This window comes from Coturnix japonica, chromosome 3 (genome assembly GCF_001577835.2).
Source record: "Coturnix japonica isolate 7356 chromosome 3, Coturnix japonica 2.1, whole genome shotgun sequence".
Lineage (NCBI taxonomy): Eukaryota > Metazoa > Chordata > Aves > Galliformes > Phasianidae > Coturnix > Coturnix japonica.
Genome location: NC_029518.1, coordinates 6,829,718 through 6,847,207, shown reverse-complemented (window position 1 = coordinate 6,847,207; position 17,490 = coordinate 6,829,718). Strand labels below are relative to the sequence as shown.

Genomic DNA, 17,490 nt, shown 5'->3' with positions numbered 1-17,490 from the left:
TGACCACAGTCACCTTACCAAAATCTCACCTAAATCTCTCCAATTTCATTCTCTACGTTTTGAGGATAAGGCCCTCCATCTCCCCCCAGCAAGGAAAGCTGAAGGGATAAGAAATGGAAACCTCTAGCTGTTATATTTGAGGTGTAAAGTGCGCCAGTGAAATTCTGCTTCATGGATTTGTGTACATTCACTGCGATCAGACAATTTCTATGACAACAAATTTCTACATACTGACAATTTCTAACCAACAAATGCTTTTTGAACAGTTTTGCTGTACACTGTGATCATCCTTGATAAAACTATTATGCTGATTCCCACCAATTACTTTTGGAATGAAAACTTACCCATTGTGATACCTCACTAGGAAGAGGGATGCACACTAACAAGGGTAAAAATAACTGATATCTAGGATTCTGAGTACAGAAACAAATGCTTCAGATCATGGTGATGTTACTGTTTTTCTCTCTCTTCCCCTCTTGGGTGACAGATGGCTTTGGTGAGGAGAGTAGGTCCATTCAGGGTCATTCTGAGAAACTGTATGGTAGCAGTGAGAGTGGATCTGGGGCACAACCCTTCCTGGCCTTCTGGATAAGCCCAGCTACATTAGCCAAGAGATAAGCTGGAGCACAAACAACTGAGACTCAGGAGAACTCATTCTCTGGACATTTCTCAGTGCATTTGTGCTATCAGCAAGCAACTTACGTTCAGATACTCCGGCACAATACTAATCCCATGCTTGCGGTTGTTACAGCTTAACATTGTTAAAATGATCAGTTCTGCAGGAATGCAACTAATCAGAGCTTATTGAAATGCTTTCCTGCATCTTTTTCATCTCCTGTAGAAGATCATGAGGCATTGACATTCTGGGGCTAAGATACATAGCTGTAGGAAGTTCAGGTTGCAACTGAAGTTTCCCTAATTGAGGTATTACCAAGGTACACTTATGGAGTAGAAGTCTCCCTATACTATCTGGGCTGCACAAACAGCCACATCTTTTAATGAAGGCTAACACTGCTGAAAGTTTCAATGGAGAAGTTGAAGGACGTATGTAGCACTCATAGTGTCTGCGTTACTCCCTGGCACTAATAGGTACAGTTTTCTACTTGCTGGCATCGTCAAACAGGCTATGAAATAGGACCAAATGTGTCACAAGATGCATTAACCTGCTCAGTTTGTTCATACAGTGTGAATGGGAAGAGAATACACAAATGTCTGCCACCAGTAGAGAAGCACAAATAGGTGTGAAACCTCCAAGCGTTTCTGATTTCATATTTGTCCACTTATTTACCATTAGCAAGAATGGTGCCATTGAATAGCTATTATATTTTTCTTTCGCAAGTCTGAAAGCTCACTGGAGGTGTCAGTCTGTATTTACACTATCACTTTGAGACATGCTTTAAATATCTCTACTAGAATAAGGAAGGAACTGGAAGGAACCCCGGAGGAATGGCTACAATAAAGTCTGGAGGCACTGAGCAGTAACCTCTGTATGATGCAGGCTGCATACCACCGTGTGATGTGCCCTGCGAGCTGCAGCCATGCCCATGGCAGCTGGAGTGTGGGGAAGCTGGAGTGGAGCAAAAATCAGGCTGAGCACCCCTGGCATAGGTAACTCTCTGCCAAATGAGGCATTAATGTCAGATTTCCAGAAGTCCAGTGCAATGCTTTAACCACAAGAGCATTCTCTAACAAGATAAACACTTTGCTTAAAAACACCCTTTTCTGCTTGGTACTTAAATTAAGGAAGAGTGCTGCCAGGCTTCTGCCTCTTGCAGTCCTGTGTCCCCCTCAATCCCTCTGTCATGTCATGGTGACAGCCAGTGGCACTGCCAAAAGATGTGAGCAAAGCCCTTTAAACAAATCATCCTCTTTTTTTTTTTTCTTTTTTTTCTTTTTTTCCCCTTTTATTTATTTATTTATTTATTTATTTTCTGAAATAGGAATGAGTTTAAAGCAGACTCCCCTGTTTGCAGCAATGCCTGTTTCCATGGCACCCAGAGCAGCAGCCGACGGCCTTGTTATCACAAGAACTCTAATAAATTTCTGTAGATTGCTGGGAATTGCCTTTTCTTTCCCTGTTTATTTTTATTTTTATTTTTTACCCAGGTGCCCTTGCAGTTCTGTAACCTATAAGACAGCCAAAAGCCTACAGCAAAGTTCAGTTCTTCATAGTGTGGATAGCATGGATGGGAGATTTTTTAATCAGAAAATAAAACACAACATAAATTCCTACAAGGGAGGGGGGCGGGGGGGAGGGGGAAGAGAGAGAGAAACTATCCACTTTTCCTATGTATCATAGATCTGATAGAGCTCTACATGGGACCGTGTGATTAATCCTACCTGAGCAGCATCAGTCTTGCACCCACCAAAGAGCAATGTGGTGAAAGAACATCATCTCCCTGCAGCTGTGCTCCCAACAAGGTGATATGCTGATGTGCTGCCCTGTGGATTTTTGAAAAGAGACTTAGTGACAATGAGCATTTTGCACTCAAATATACTTTTTTCATCACTCTGATACTCATTTCTGTGAAAACTCATGAATATGGAGAAGTGTCTTTTATTTCTATTTCAGATCTTCCATGCTCAGTGCATTTTAGACACCCCTTGTTTCTAAAGTACTGATTCTGTGATTAACACTTTGATTTTACATACACCTGCATCTGATTGAATACTACTTATGAAACTGTGGAAAGCAATCTTTTGCTTCTAGGAAGAAAACTACTTGCTCACAAATTACAAGGTAACTTAAAATCTGTACATTACTCCTTGTACTGTGATAATAATTCCGGTGTCAGCCTGTATGATACTGGCTTGTAACTAAACGTGTTAATCCCTGTAGTAACAATCAGATTTCCAAAAGAAGAAAACAGAAAGTAATAATCAAATGCTTGTGAGAAAAAAAAAATAAAGAAAGAAAGAAAAAAAAAAACATGGGAAACAGTTCTAATTGCTGCATTTGAGAATATGATATTACTGTGAGATTTTGCATTAAGGTTTAAGTACATTTTTGTCAGAGGTGTCCTTCATCTTGAGCATTGCCAAGTTACTGCATTGAAGGGAATCAATAAACTTTGGATTCAAACTGATATATATTCAGGTCGCTATCAAATATGCAGCATCACAGGGAGGAACCATACAACAAAGCTGCTGTCAGATTTACTTCCCTTGCTGTGACAGAGGAAACTGTTTCTCCACAGCCTGTTCTCAGATTAATACCTGTTGCATCATCTGCTCTCTGTGCCCCCAGCACCTTACAGGTGTGACTTGGGATTCAAACTCGGCAATTAGCTGTTCCTCAGGTCTCACTTAGTGTTTCCTGACATTGGTTTGACTCTCATAGTCATCATTTCCCAGTTTGCTTGCTTTCATGGAGTCTGTATGCATGAACTGTTCATCCCAACAATTTTCATCCCTTCCCTATCTGGCCTAAATGTGTTACAGGTGATGACCAAAGGTATGTTTATTGCAAGGACACCCCAGATTTTCCTTCCTGGGCTCAGGATTCCATGCAATCACATGACAAAACACAGGTCTTACCTACAGAGCACAGGATTCCAGTTCTTCCCCGTGTTTAGATATTAACATTTCTGTGCAGAAAATAATTGATGGAAGTGACTCCTGTTAATCAAAGAGAAAATACAAAGAAGCAAATACGTGAGCTTAACCAAAACATCAAACTTCAACTCAAAGGAAGTAGCCCTTTCTTTGGGAGCCAGGGGAAGGAACCAGGTGACATGCAAGAAAGTATGTGTTGATAGGGAATAAACACCGCAAAATGAGGGCACTATTCTTTGGCAACAATAACTGAATCACTAGAGGTACTGACAGATCGTTTTAATAAGAAACATTAAAAAAAACCAAAAACATTAAATAAATGCTATGGAAGATCGTCCCAGTGTTTTGGGAGACACTGCTGTAAGATATTTGTACATTGCTAGAAGGTTCAAAATTCACTCTGGCATCCCAGCATATGCAGGGTGGTTTGCAGCCTCACTCCTTGACACAAATGTACATTCACAGGAAACACAGCACCAGCAACCTCCATTGCATTCCCAAAGTGCTTAATAAAACAACTGAGATTATTCCTTTTTTAGCACGTCACTGTAATTCATTTCACAGCCACAGTATTCTCGGGTTCAGACATTAAAAGGCCAATAAAGATGCTTAGGAGTTATTCTCTCCAGTTGATAAGCACAGCACAATTCACCAAACATACTTTAGCTTCCGTGGAACCATCAGGAATGTTCATAAATGAAGGGGGATGAGGAATCTATCAATTTTGGAATCCACCTTTCACATTCAGAAAATCTGTGGAAACAGCTGCCTAGACTGACATGCTGCACTGCTTCCAGCACTCCAGTAGTTCTCCTTCCACTCCCTGCCCTGGAATGAAGTTTTCCCCCACAGATGCACAGCCCTGTGTCACAGTGGCACCAAGTCCTGCTAGCACCCACTGGGGGTCCAAAGAAATACCCCTCCTTGTAAAGCATTTGGCTCTGGACCTAGGGAAGGGATGATCCCACTTTTGAGCCATGTAAAAGTTGCCCTCTGCTGACTGAGCCACAGCTCTGCATCAGCTGGGACATGGGGCCATTTTTGTCATAAGGCCTACACTGCTGCCTAAGCAGGAGTCCTTCCAACACATTATTTTCCATGCAGCACAGCCTTTGCTCACCCAACTGAAAGAATAACAGCCACCCAACTGATCTGTACTTAGCTGAAAAATACAGAGCTGTCCCACTCCATCACACTGCTCACTATTCCCTGTTGCCTAGATGGCTTTAGATGAAGACTTCTCCATATCGTTTGCCTGCAAATGCATACACCGAATCTTTCAAACCAGGTTGCAGCAGTAAAGTTTTTAAATACTGTTGAGGAAGTATTAAGCTGTTTGAGAAAAAAAAATGGCATTCTACACAATGCTTTGTGTCTCAGGCAGGAAAATTATTAGGAATTTGATGTCAAAGAGCAAAACATTTCAATCTTTCACAGGATTATAGCAACGAGATCTGACAGCAGCCATAATTTGTGAATCAGAATACATCAAAAGAGCTCTGTTGAAGGTGTGGTGGTGGTTCAATTGTAGTGGCAGATGTGTGATATTTTGCAGCCTGTCTGTGACACGGCTCTGATTGTTCTGCATTGCAGTTGCTATGGCTAGGGCTCCTTCGGCTGCAAAGACACTTGATCACTGACTCTAGGAATGTACTCACTGAACAGGAGCTAAAATTTCAGGGCCTAAAATGATTCTAAAAGAGTCTGTGGGAGGTGGAGCAGGTGGAGAGCACAGGTAAAATGGTGCTACTATGAGAGTTCCCCCAATAAGCTAAGCCTGGTATAGTTGGTAGCTATGCCACCACCAGCAGAGCCTCCAGCTTGGCTTTAACCACAGAGATCTCAAACAGGACATGGCACGCAGGAGGCCCAGCTGGATAAGGGTATGGTTAGGTATGAAGAGAAAAAGGCTGAGAGTAAATTGTAGGTAAAATGAACACTTGAATCAGGTGGGCATCAATAGTTTGTGTTTGACATGTTCTGCTTCTTAGCACCACATCATTTAATCCCAATTCTATGCATATGACTGCATACTACTGCTGTAATTTATCACGATGCTCTAGCAGCTGATGCTTATAGTTTGAAGTTGTATTTTATTGCTCAGACTTTTCATATGCTTCATGTTTATTTGCCTGCATCTCCTCCAAAATTCTTTCTGTGCCTTAATTCATTTTCTTTGTAGTGCAGATCTGCTTACATGTATATTATAAAGCATAATTGCCTGTAATTATAATATATAACATACAAGGAATGCAAGGTTCATGGTCAATTTGAAAGATCAAAAGCAAGCCTTAAATTCTCCTGACTAAAAGTGACTTCTGATAGAGTTAATTATTCCTCTTTATCTCTGATTTGCCTCTTACAGCTCTCTGCCAAGTTATAAGAGATCTGAAAGGATTTTGCTTTTCAGTGCTGGCCACAGAATGGCACAGCAGAATATTAAAAGCTCAAATAGTGTATGAAACACTTGGAATTATTGCTGCTATTTCCAAAGTACTAGGAACAAGTCCTGCTTTCAATTTTATCTGAAGTTATTCCACTGAGTCTGATCCCCGATTACCCTGCATAATATACACATTTGAACCTATACAAAGTGGGTTAGAAAGCACCCCTGGTCTGTTCAGCATCCATTTCAGCTTGATGTGATGCTGACAGAGAGCCGCAGGAGAGCCACTTGTTTCTGAAAACGATGTTTTAGGCTAATGGAAAATATTATCTGCAAACCTTATGTGTATTTGGGGAGGGCTGGAGGGGAAGAATAAGAAGTTCTGTTTCTAACACATCCTGTCATAGTGGCCAGTTACAGTTTTCACTGAATTCAATGGGACATATTTGATTTCTGCTATAAAGAGAGCAGAGAAGAGGCAAAAGTTCCTGCATAGGTGTGAGCTTTCCATGAGAGATTCAGGATAGACAAATCCAGATGTCCTTCTCTCCCCTCTTGCTCCCAGCCACCCAGCTCATGCAGCCTTCACCCTCACAATGCTTCCGCCACAGGGCTGACCTGTTGGCATGGATAATGGGAACACGCCAGCTCTGCAGCAGTGCCAAAAGGAAGGCTTTGTGCCCTAACAACAGCAGGACAGGGATGATGGGACGCAGGCACACAACAGGACCAAATGCAGCCAAGCCACTTTACATCCAGGTAACAAGATAAGACTTCCAATGAGATGAAACGTTTTCACATTATCTAATTTGGCATGCCTTAATAAGGAAGATAGAGCAGTGCAGCATTCTATAATGCAATCGTGTTGCATTAATATAGCATAACTAATGATTTTTATCAAGCCTATAGGAAAAGAGTGTTGAAAGCAAGTTTGGTTCTCAGCACTGCCTATTTTACTTATCTCATAGAAGAAAGACAGAAGTCCTTCTTGTACTGAGAAAAATGTGGTCAAATAATATCAGACATCCGTGTTCCTGGCATCGCAGATTAGTTTCCCAGCAATAAGGCCACGGATTTCACAAAAAGTATTATGGTTTTTACTCTGATAGGTTACCAACAATACAGCACTGAAATCATAAATACTAGAGTAGGGAGAACTGCTTGCAATGGCGAGTTTAATGGATTTATTTGGCTTCTTTGTTTTTCTTCGTTAATTCTTCATGAGATAATTTAAACCATTTGAATCCTACTTATTTGACCACTAATTCCTGCAAAGTCATTTCTATCTATAGCTTGCTTTCAAATTATGCAATGCTGCTGCTGTTTCACAGTGTAAGCAGTTATATAAATTATATACGAAGAGCTCTATTTCCCAATTGAAGACAGACAGAAAAACAAACAAACAGATTTACAATAAACCTCACAAAGGGCACAAGAAGCATCAAATCACTTTGGCAAAACCAATGACTGTCATCTCAGTGAGAATCCTTCCCCCACTGCATGCTTGGTTATGTATTCACATACTCTTGCTGCAGACAGGATTTCCCACCTGTACCAGCAGTAGAACTAGACAGTGACACAGGTTCTGCCATAACTCCATTTAAATAACAGAAAATTACTGGCACAGTATGGAGCTCTGAGGCATGATGCAGCAGCAGCTCTACCTAAATAACAACTGAAACTTTGCATAATAACTGGACTAACTAGTAACTTTGCATAATACCTGGACATTCTCTCAGGGTAAATAAAAAGCGACACTGAGGAATTTTTGAATTAATATCTCCACTTCTATTTGGATTAATTGCTTATCTGGTTAGTTTTCAGGTTAACATGATGTGACCTGTAGTAACTGCCTGTTTGGCAGAAATACTGTCCTTTCACAGGGGCAGGTGGTTTAGACAGAAGAGCAAGACTAAGAACCCTGCTGGAAGTGGGAGGCATGAGAATGTAGCAGCAGCTTTCCCTTTCTGCCAAGGGGTAGTGGGAGCAACTTATGTCAGCTTCCCAAAAGGCAAGTTTTAAGAGAATCACTTTCAAACGATATTAAAATCGCAAATATAACATGAAGTTCGTGGCTACAGGATAAGTTCTACGCCATTAAATAATAAACAAAACCGAGGGGACATTAAACTTAGTTTAAAAACAGCTCCCTGTGGCATCCATTGCAGGTTTCTCATCCGTGATTATCTGTTGCTTTTGGATGTGACCCACAGCTAAGTGCTCATCCAGGGAGCACAACTGGCAGTCCAACCCTATTTCATCCTGAAATGTTTTTACTGGTTTTGTTTGTTATTTTTTAACACTGCCAAACTCACCTGGCTACAACACAAAACTACCAGGTGTGCTTTAATGTCAGGCAATTCTTAATTTGTGAGAAAGAAGTTGGGAAGCTTAAAGAGTAAAAAGCCACAAAACCAAATACCGTAGGTCAAGTACAACTGAAACAGCACTGAAACAGTCAACTAGTTGACCCTGCGTACACGATAAATTACTCTTAGCTCATCTACAACGATTTAAAACCCCAGCTCTGCTTTGTAGCTAAGAATTTGCTCTATCAAATGTTGCTATTGTGCTCTTCGTATCTGTTGTAATTTCCATGGAAATAAATAGCAGGCACTACTTTCTGAGAAAGCTATGTAAATTCCCCATATGCATTCATGTTTGCCTCTGTGTGCCAGTGCTGTGATTTTTGTCTCTCGCTGTATGAGAATAAATACTCATATAAAAAACAAGTCAGAGCACTTAATGAAAGAATGATGAAAGACCGTGCATTTCACTGGAGCTTATTGTTCAGATCTATTATTAAATTGGCTTTAAGAACACGTGGGGACTTTCAATATCTGTAACTGCAGCATACAGTCTCTATAAACTTTAAGCCAACCATTTGAAGATAAGACTGAGCCTGGAAAACTGGGATGCGTGTAATTGTACTACTGGGTGTAATTTATCCATCCTAATACCACAGTTACATTTATACTAGTCCCTAAGCAATAATCTATGTTGAACTAGCAGATACCATGATCTCATATGCATAATTCAAGCAAATGATTAAGATTGTAGGTTTCCTATGGGTAATATTTAGATTCAGGTTTAGTGCTACTAAGCTCTACAACACATATCATTAGTTTCTATAGATAAAAGAGTAATAGCATATCTGGCATTTATCATTCCCAAGGGGATACACACAGCAGACCCCAGACTTGCTCTTTTAGGTAACAGAAGGTAGAGACAGTGATGGAAAATTTCACCAAAATGCCATACTAATAATTATTAGCAAGGGAAGCACAAAATCACTGGTGTCTACTTTGCAAGGCTAAACACATGGAAATGCACACTCTGTCACTGTTGCATTCTATTAACCATCAAGGTGACATGACACCATATGAATTTCCCTCTTGTAGAGTGTGAGCCATGGAAAGTGCAATTCCTCTACAATAACAGCTTCTAAAGTATTCCAGATACTGACTAGAGGAGAACACTTATTTATAAAAGTATTCACTTATGAAAGCCAAAATAATTTATCTTTAGAACTACAAATGTCTGCTCAAATACTCTTTTGGCACACAGTTTCTGACATAATCTTGAGGCATTTTTCTTTGATCTCTTTTACATCTCCAGGAAAAGACAGAAGAGGACTGTTGTATTGCATAAGCTCTAGACTGCACTCCTCCAGCACCACTCCCAGCAGAAGCCGTTTGGATGTGCCTGTGCTTATTAAAGCTAAAAAACATACCTACAGCTTACAGGCCCTGGTTGACCCCCTGTGTATGCAGAAATCTTGGTTTGGATATTTTTTGGTTCATTGGTTGGTTTTACTCTTCCATAAAACTGAATTGCCACAGCACATTGAAACGAATAAGCTCTCGCTCTCTGATCCAAATCATGTTTCAAAACATTGCTAAGTCAATGGAAAGCTCTGTCTGTGCCATTTACTTTTCAGTAAAATTTCCAGCTCACCTGAAAAGTTCAGAAGTGTAGCACTGATCCACAATGATACCTTCAAACAATTTGAACTATTTGCAGGATCCTGATTTGCCAGCATTTTTCAGTTGCTAAATCAGGAAAGAGCTGCCAGTAGATGCTTGGAGGCTTTATTTTGCTAATAAGAAATGACTGCAGCACCCCAGAAAACAGTCAAAGTCATTCTATAAATAGCGAAGGTTTCTGTTACAAAATGCATTTGCATATATTAAATCAAGATGCCACAATTAAGGTAACAAATTCTGATGAGTGCACAGAAAGAAAAAGTGATGAATAAACTCAACTGCACACAGTCCTGGGAGAAGTACAAAATTGAGACAAGATCACATTTTGGTGTATTTGGGGAGGTATTGTTATAGCCTCACTGGTTTGATACAAATTGCTAATAGTGAATACTGTAATGAAAACATGCAAGCCTATTAATAAAGCACACTGTCACAGGTCTTCTAAGCTTTCAGCAAGTACATCACAGCATTTTCATAATTATCATCAGCCAAATAGCTGGTTGAGTGAGTGCTGCAATTTAAATTACAAAATTAAAATGTTTGAACTGTTTTCCTGCAAATTTGGAATGGCTACTTAAAGGATCTAAAGTGCCAGTGGAGTGGCAGGATTCTCCATAGTCAGTGATTGTCTGCTGTTTGCAATCAGTCTCCAATTTGTCATGCCGCTTCCAATAAAATATTTATGTAATCAGATAAAATTATTTCCCTGCCAGGCCCAAATTTGGTTTGGAGTCAATGTCATGTTTGCTATTGTTCCGAACAAGTGCATGGTGCTCCAAGGACATAAGAGGTGGAAAGGGAGCAAAAAGTGATGATTTAAAAATGATACTTGAAGCGGCATTACAAAGTATTACACGGCATTACAAAGCACTGTGCTTTAGGCTGCCATATCCCAGAAACATCACTCCAGAGATCTTAGAAACTTCCTGGCAGAGGAAAGGAGTAAAGACTGTCACACCATTGCTATCGTCCAATTAACACCAATTAACAACAGCAGAACTAAAAACTGTGAATGCTGAAAATCTATTAAAAAACAGTTACTTGGACGAGATGGAGCCAAAAATTGTCACAATTAGCAGAGCTACAGATCTTAAGTGATCAAACGCAAATGTCTACATAAAGAAAGTGAATCTGACTACATTTTTTCTATTAGAAAGATCTGAGCTTCTTACCCATGAAATCTGGTCATTAATCTGGAGATGTAAATCAAGTTACAATTGAACAGAAACAATTACATTTTGGTTTTGGTTGACAGTAAGCTCAGGTTTCAAATCTAATAGAGTTATTCTGTGACCTCGAGCACCTCATCTGAAGTTCTTTCCATCCTTAAATGAAGACAATATTTTTCTGTCTTTCTAAACAGCTTCAAAACCTTAGCTAGGTTGTAATTATTTATGTCTACACCTCTGAGAGCATAACTCAGCAAGATGGCTGTCTGCACATCTGAGCCTGGATGTTGTTGTGAACAAAATATTTACTTTATCCGTATCCAAATAAATTGTGCTAGAAGTATTGCACCAGTTGATTTAATGATGGTTTGTCACTTGCTTGTTTGTTTTTCAAATTGTATTCTAAATAAGGCTCTGATTCTACCAGAATATATGTACCCAACTTTTCTCACAGAAATTGATCCACTGAAAACAATGAGACTGGTCACAAAACTAACTTCAGGCTTAAGTACCCATCCATACAAAAAGAACATAGCAGAGCATAAAATATGAAAACAGCCTAAAGCCATGTAAAGTCAGAGAATCACAGAATGGCCTGGGTTGCAAAGGACCACAACGATCATCCAGGTCCAACCCCTGCTATATGCAGGGTGGCCAACCACCAGTACAGGCTGCCCAGAGCCACATCCAGCCCGGCCTTCAATGCCTCTAGGGACGAGGCATCCACAGCCTCCTTGGGCAACCCAAAGTCAACATGTCTGACATCTATTTTAATGCATCTGTCCTCACATATCCTGTCCAGTCACACCCCCCTCTGAACACAAATGTGTGTCCAATCTCCAATTCATCTCCAATGACAGGTGAACTACACTCTTTGTTTCACACAATGAAGATGATGGCTATCATCTGAACAGTTTCTTGGCGTTCTCTGGTCTCATCCCTTGCGCATTTTAGGTGTCAACTTAATATATGATACAAGAAACTAAAGTGTTGGCTGACATCAGAGTCTGATAGATTCAAATTGACAACAGCAAATATACTCTCATTAAAAATAAGAAGCAAAGATAGGAAGTGTATAACCATTAACAAAGCAGTTCTCACGTGGTCTCCACCCTAACAAGTGATCAAGCTTCCCCTCCCCCCCTCTACCTCTAAATTCAGTAGGTTTAGCTCTGTTTCTGAGGGACAGATACATCTTTGTAATTCCTGCATGTGATTGAAGAAGATGGCATTTAGTGGCAAAGTGCAGGGCAAGGGAAGATGTCTGGATTTTGCTAAGTGGTATGACAGCACAGCTGTCAATATCAGGTATATTTGTGTTGCTGCACAGTTTCCCTTAGAAGGCTCTCAGAGAGGTGCACTTCAAAGGAAAAAGAAAGAAAATGCTCCTTCGGTTCCTCTCATATAGGACATTATATGAATGATTGCTCCAGTACACTTGGGGATGACCCGTGCCAGCAGTGCCAAGTAGCTTACCCCTGCTGCAAGCAGAAGGATTCACCTGTATGTCAGGCCATACCTGCCTGAGGCTGTTACAGGCTGACCTCCATCATGCAAGTCTGTGAGGCAGGACTCAGGCATTATCAAATTCCTCACTTGTCAATGATTTTTCTCTCCTAAACTGTTTTCACGGTTCTGAAAACAAAGAGTGAGAGGGTAAGGGGTCAAAGTGCTTACATCGTACCCTTTATCCTGCTTGCTTGATGTGACAGAAGGCAGCTGGATTGTCAGGTAGCAATGACCTGCAGGAAAAACTTATTTTTCTCATGACTAACTCCTGAGAACGTGATGGACTATCCTCTCCCACAAAGAAGGCAATTGCTTGTACTTATTCTTAAGCCTTCCGGGTTGCATTTCTCATGTAGCAGCCAAACAGTTCAGAATGCTTTGGAAGTTTAATGATAGCTGGTAAATGTACACAGAGGCCACGCACAGTCGCTAGAAGCACCCGTACTCAGCACTGCAGCTGAAACCATCAGCCATCAAAACCGTGCTCTCGATTTCCTCTGCAGGTCCCCAGGGAGAACACTACTCACAGAGATGCAAAACTAAAACTACATGTAATGGACTGCTTTCATCTAGTGTGAAGGTCACAAACAACATGCCCACATTTGAATAAAGTGAAGAAAAATGGATTTAACTAAGAGACTGAGCTGTTAACAAGAATAGCTTCAAAACTTTGCAAGATTTCCTTGTTTCCTTCATCATTAGAGAAATCTGGTATCTGGCTACATCTCGGAATGAGAGCGACAAGCATCATCTCTGCCAGGACTTGGGATCATTTTGAAGGAGCAAATGACATGTTGCAAATTGGAAAGTATCATCTAGACAGAAGAGTCCTATAAAGAGACAGAGGTCATTAAACAAACTCATAATTGCAACAACAGCTAACCTGAAATAAAATTCACCTCGTAAAAAAAGAAAGAACACAAAACATACACAGACCCTATGGGACACATTTTCTTATTCGGTGTCTCTTGTTTGGTTTGTTTCTTCGCTCAGCAATACCAACTTTTTGTAGGAAAGTACGAAACTGATCCATCTCCATGATCCCTGATGTACTGAGATTGCACTGAGATGTGTCAGGCAAGTCCAGGCAAAGCTCGGTAATCATCTCAAGAGAAAGGTGAAGGAGAAAGATTCAGAAAGATTTGGAGCTTTTTCTCTATTTTGACTTCTGACATAATATGCAAGAGAAGCCTAATTCTAAATCTCCATTTTTTCCCACTTTCTCAGATTCTTAGAGCAGAGGGATGCTGTCAGCCAGATAGTGACTTGGTACAATCAGACCTGCTTGCTGAATTCTCCCTGATTACCTAAAATTGCGACTCTAAACTGATGACAAAAAATGTTGTCTTGACTCATCAAGAAATTGATAAAGCTACAGATAACAGAACTGGATCAACAGTTTTTTTTTCCTAAGACAATTATTACATATATAAAGGATGGAGAAGACAAAATAAATCATAAGTGAATCACTGAAGACTGAGAAACAGGAAAATATTGCCAGTTCTCCACCTTTGAATACAAGTGTCAGCCCTGTAAAACCCAGCACACGCTGGACAGAAAATCATCAAGCATGTTTCTGAGGAAAGATCATATATAAGAAATAGGTATGCATATTTAGGCCAATAGTTGTGATGTATGTATATATGTTAACATGTGAGGAAACAACTGGTCTTACTTCAGAATTAGCTTATTTCTTTCAGAGCCATAGTGGAAATTCCTACACTGCAGTTGTTCAGCTTCTAACTTTGCCTAACCTGAGTTTATAGCCAACAATGAAATACAGTATTGCAAATTCAGTGACTTGGGACACACTCCAAGTTTTGTTATATACATACATTAAAGATAATAAATTTCAGAAGCACCCTTCGATGCTTCGACTTACCATTTAGAAGTGAATTTAAGTCAACAGGTTAATTGTGGTTAACACATCCATTCCTACTAAACATCTCCTGTGAGATGTTAACATGTTGTGGTTTAACCCAGCAGCGCCACACAGCCTTTTTTTTCTGGCATTGTCTGTTCAACAAGAACTATAATGATAGATTGTGTTTTTGTTTTCACAGGAAATATGTTGAGTAACAAATATGTGGCTTAAACTGCACAATGAAAACCATCTTAAAAGTACTTAAAAGTCCCTTCCTAGAGTCAATTAATTGAAGAACGACTCACCTGAGCAAAATAATGTGCTGTCCAAAGATCTCTTTGGCTGCTCAAGAGAGCACTTTAGCAGGCAAAGTGACAATTATGTGAATTATGGTCAGATAAAGCATCCAAGTGTCTCATTTTCCTGTCTTGTTAAAACGCTCATATCTAAAGTTAAAGCTGTTGTATTAAGTACTTTCAAAAATGAAGGGAAGCAATACTTTTGAGTTGCAGAAGCTGTAGAAAATGACCTGATGCTTACCTCTATGAGTTTAAAGCATGGATACTCCTCTGCTAGATCTGCCAGGATCTTTGGGGACATGAGGAGCACGCAGGAGACAAAAGTAGTAAGAAGAAAATCAAAACAAAACCATTACATGTACTTGCATTATTAAAAATAAAATTGTTTGGGTTGGTTGCAGGCTAAACCTCAGAGAAATTCCAGAGGAGTAGCAACTGAATGTTAAGCATCTCTAAACCTATAGAAATTAGCAAAGACTCCTTTTAGAGCCCTTTTGCATATCTTTAATTGAGCAAATTAAAGATTAAAAAACTCTTTGTAAGCAACTGTTGGGAACCGTTCATCAGTCTGCTACCAAAACCATAGAAAGAAGCCTTGTATCTAAGGGTCTGGAACACTGAGCTTGATAGCAATGCTGTCTTCAAGAAGACTCCATGTATCCTGATCTCCCTGATACATCATCTAGTTGGTTTGGTTCAGTTCCTCCGCACGTGGCCATTACTGCCGCAGCATTTACTAGCTTAAAACCTCCAAAGAGGCTTTGATGAAATCTGCATGCGACTGAAGACTGAGAGAGAACAGGTTGAAAGAAGGAAAAAAAAACAAGTACAATGTGAGAGTGAACAAAAATGAAGAGATATATCTGCAGATTTAAATTGGTTTTCTGTGACAGAAAAAAGATACACTGCATTACACACACACACAACTTAAACCTGAAAATTTGGTTATGTCTGAACAAATCTCTTGCCTACAGCTTTGCAAATCACAGAATGAGAGGGGTATAAGAGTGGCTAATATAAAGATGTTAAAAAAATGATGGCAGATATTGAAAGGTTATTAGCAAAGGAAAACTCACCAAAGTCCATACCATGACCTAAAATCTGAGGCAGTCTCCACCAGGGAGCAAAATCCAAGAGATGCTGCCTCAGTGGTGGTCAGCCCTTAAATGAGGTCTTAGAGGAGGTGGAGTCGAGCTCCACCCCTTCTGGGAGCACAGCTAAATTACTCTCACCTGTGCTCCCACAGCTGAGCCAACACTTGCCTCAGCTGATTAATCAGGGGTTCAAACTGTGATTTTCCATACAGAGGGGGTTGGAAGGGAACTCAAGAGACCATTGAGTCCATCTGCCCTGATGAAGCAGGTATCCTACAGTCGGTAACTCGGGAAGTTGTTTAGCCAGGTCTTGAATATCTCCATAGAAGAAGACTCCACCACCTCTCTCGGCAACTTGTGCCAGTGCTCCATTGCCCTTACCATAAAGAAGTTCTTCTGCATGTTGGCACAGAACTTCCTATGTTCAAGTTTCAGGCTATTATTCCTTGTCCTATCACTATACAGTACTGAGAAGAGACTGGCCTCATCCATTTGTCTCTCAGCTTTCTTTAGATGTTTATAAACATTAATCAGATCCCCAGGTTGAGCAGAGCCAGTTTACTCAGCCTTTCCTCGTACAGGAGATGCTCCAGGCCCTTCATCATCTTTGTGGCCCTCTGCTGAGCTCCTCCCAAGAGATTCCTGTCTTTTTGAACTGGGAAGCCCAGAATTGGACACAGTAGTCTAAATGTGGCCTTCTCAGGACAGCGTAGAGGGGAAGGATCACCTTCCTTGACCTGCTGGCCAATGTTCTTTGAAATGCACCCCAGGATAACATTGGCTTTCTTGGCTACAAGGGCACACTGCTCACAGCCAACCTGTTGTCCACCAGGACCCACAGGTCCTTCCACACAGAACACCCCTGCATCATCCCCTAACCTGTACTGATGCATGCGGTGATTCCTCCTCGGGTGCAAGACTTCACTCCTGCTCATCAGTTCCTCCCTGCTCTCTCCAGTCTGTCCAGGTTTCACTGAATGGAAGCACAGCCTTCCAGTGTGTCAGCCAACCTTCACAGCTTTGCTTTAGCAGGAAAATTTATGAGGGTGGACTCTGTTCCTTCATCCATGTTGATGAAGATGTTGAACAAGACTGGACCCAAAGAGTCTGGATCAAAAAAAGCAAGGAGATGTGAAAACATAAATATTGAGATTATAAATCAAACAGAAACCAGCGGTTAGCATTGTGTTGTATGCTTTATTAAATGATTGTCTTCACTGCCAAAAGAACATAAAAAGGCTGTTCAGAAACACTTTCCCTAGGCAGAGAAGTTATGAGATTGCCCATTCTAGACAGAAAGCGATCTGGGGCAGACATGGCTTGAGTAAATAAAAAACTAACAGTGATACAATGCTTAAGGCAGACCTTAAGATTTCCTTGTCACCTGCTTCTAACATGTAACAAAAAGGAGAGAAATTGAAAGATGAGAAGCTCAAACCAAATTTCATAGTAATGATATGTAATTTAACCAGGAAATTAGTCTTCTCAACAGCAAGCTGATACCCAGCATCCAGCCAGATTTGAAAAAAAAGGATAGGAAAGCCACAATTCTGAAGAATATCCGACTATTTTCACCACTGGGCAGGGGCTAATCAGCTCCAGCTTTTAGATGAGAGGATTGAAAGCAG

General features: G+C 40.5%; 1 long non-coding RNA gene across 3 annotated transcripts in view; it reads right to left on the bottom strand.

Moving 5' to 3' along the window:
- Positions 1-16,964, bottom strand: part of LOC107310818 — a 113,165-nt gene extending 96,201 nt beyond the window's left edge. For 2 of the 3 annotated variants that reach the window (XR_004306668.1, XR_004306670.1), the window contains exons 1-4: positions 16,742-16,964; positions 15,010-15,057; positions 3,538-3,618; positions 2,341-2,442 (exon numbers count right to left, since the gene is read on the bottom strand). This is a non-coding gene — a long non-coding RNA (uncharacterized LOC107310818). Of the gene's footprint in view, positions 1-2,340; positions 2,443-3,537; positions 3,619-15,009; positions 15,058-15,844; positions 15,895-16,741 lie in introns of those variants that run through there. The other variant, XR_004306669.1, reaches the window with a different exon arrangement.
- Between the last annotated feature and the right edge of the window lie 526 nt (positions 16,965-17,490).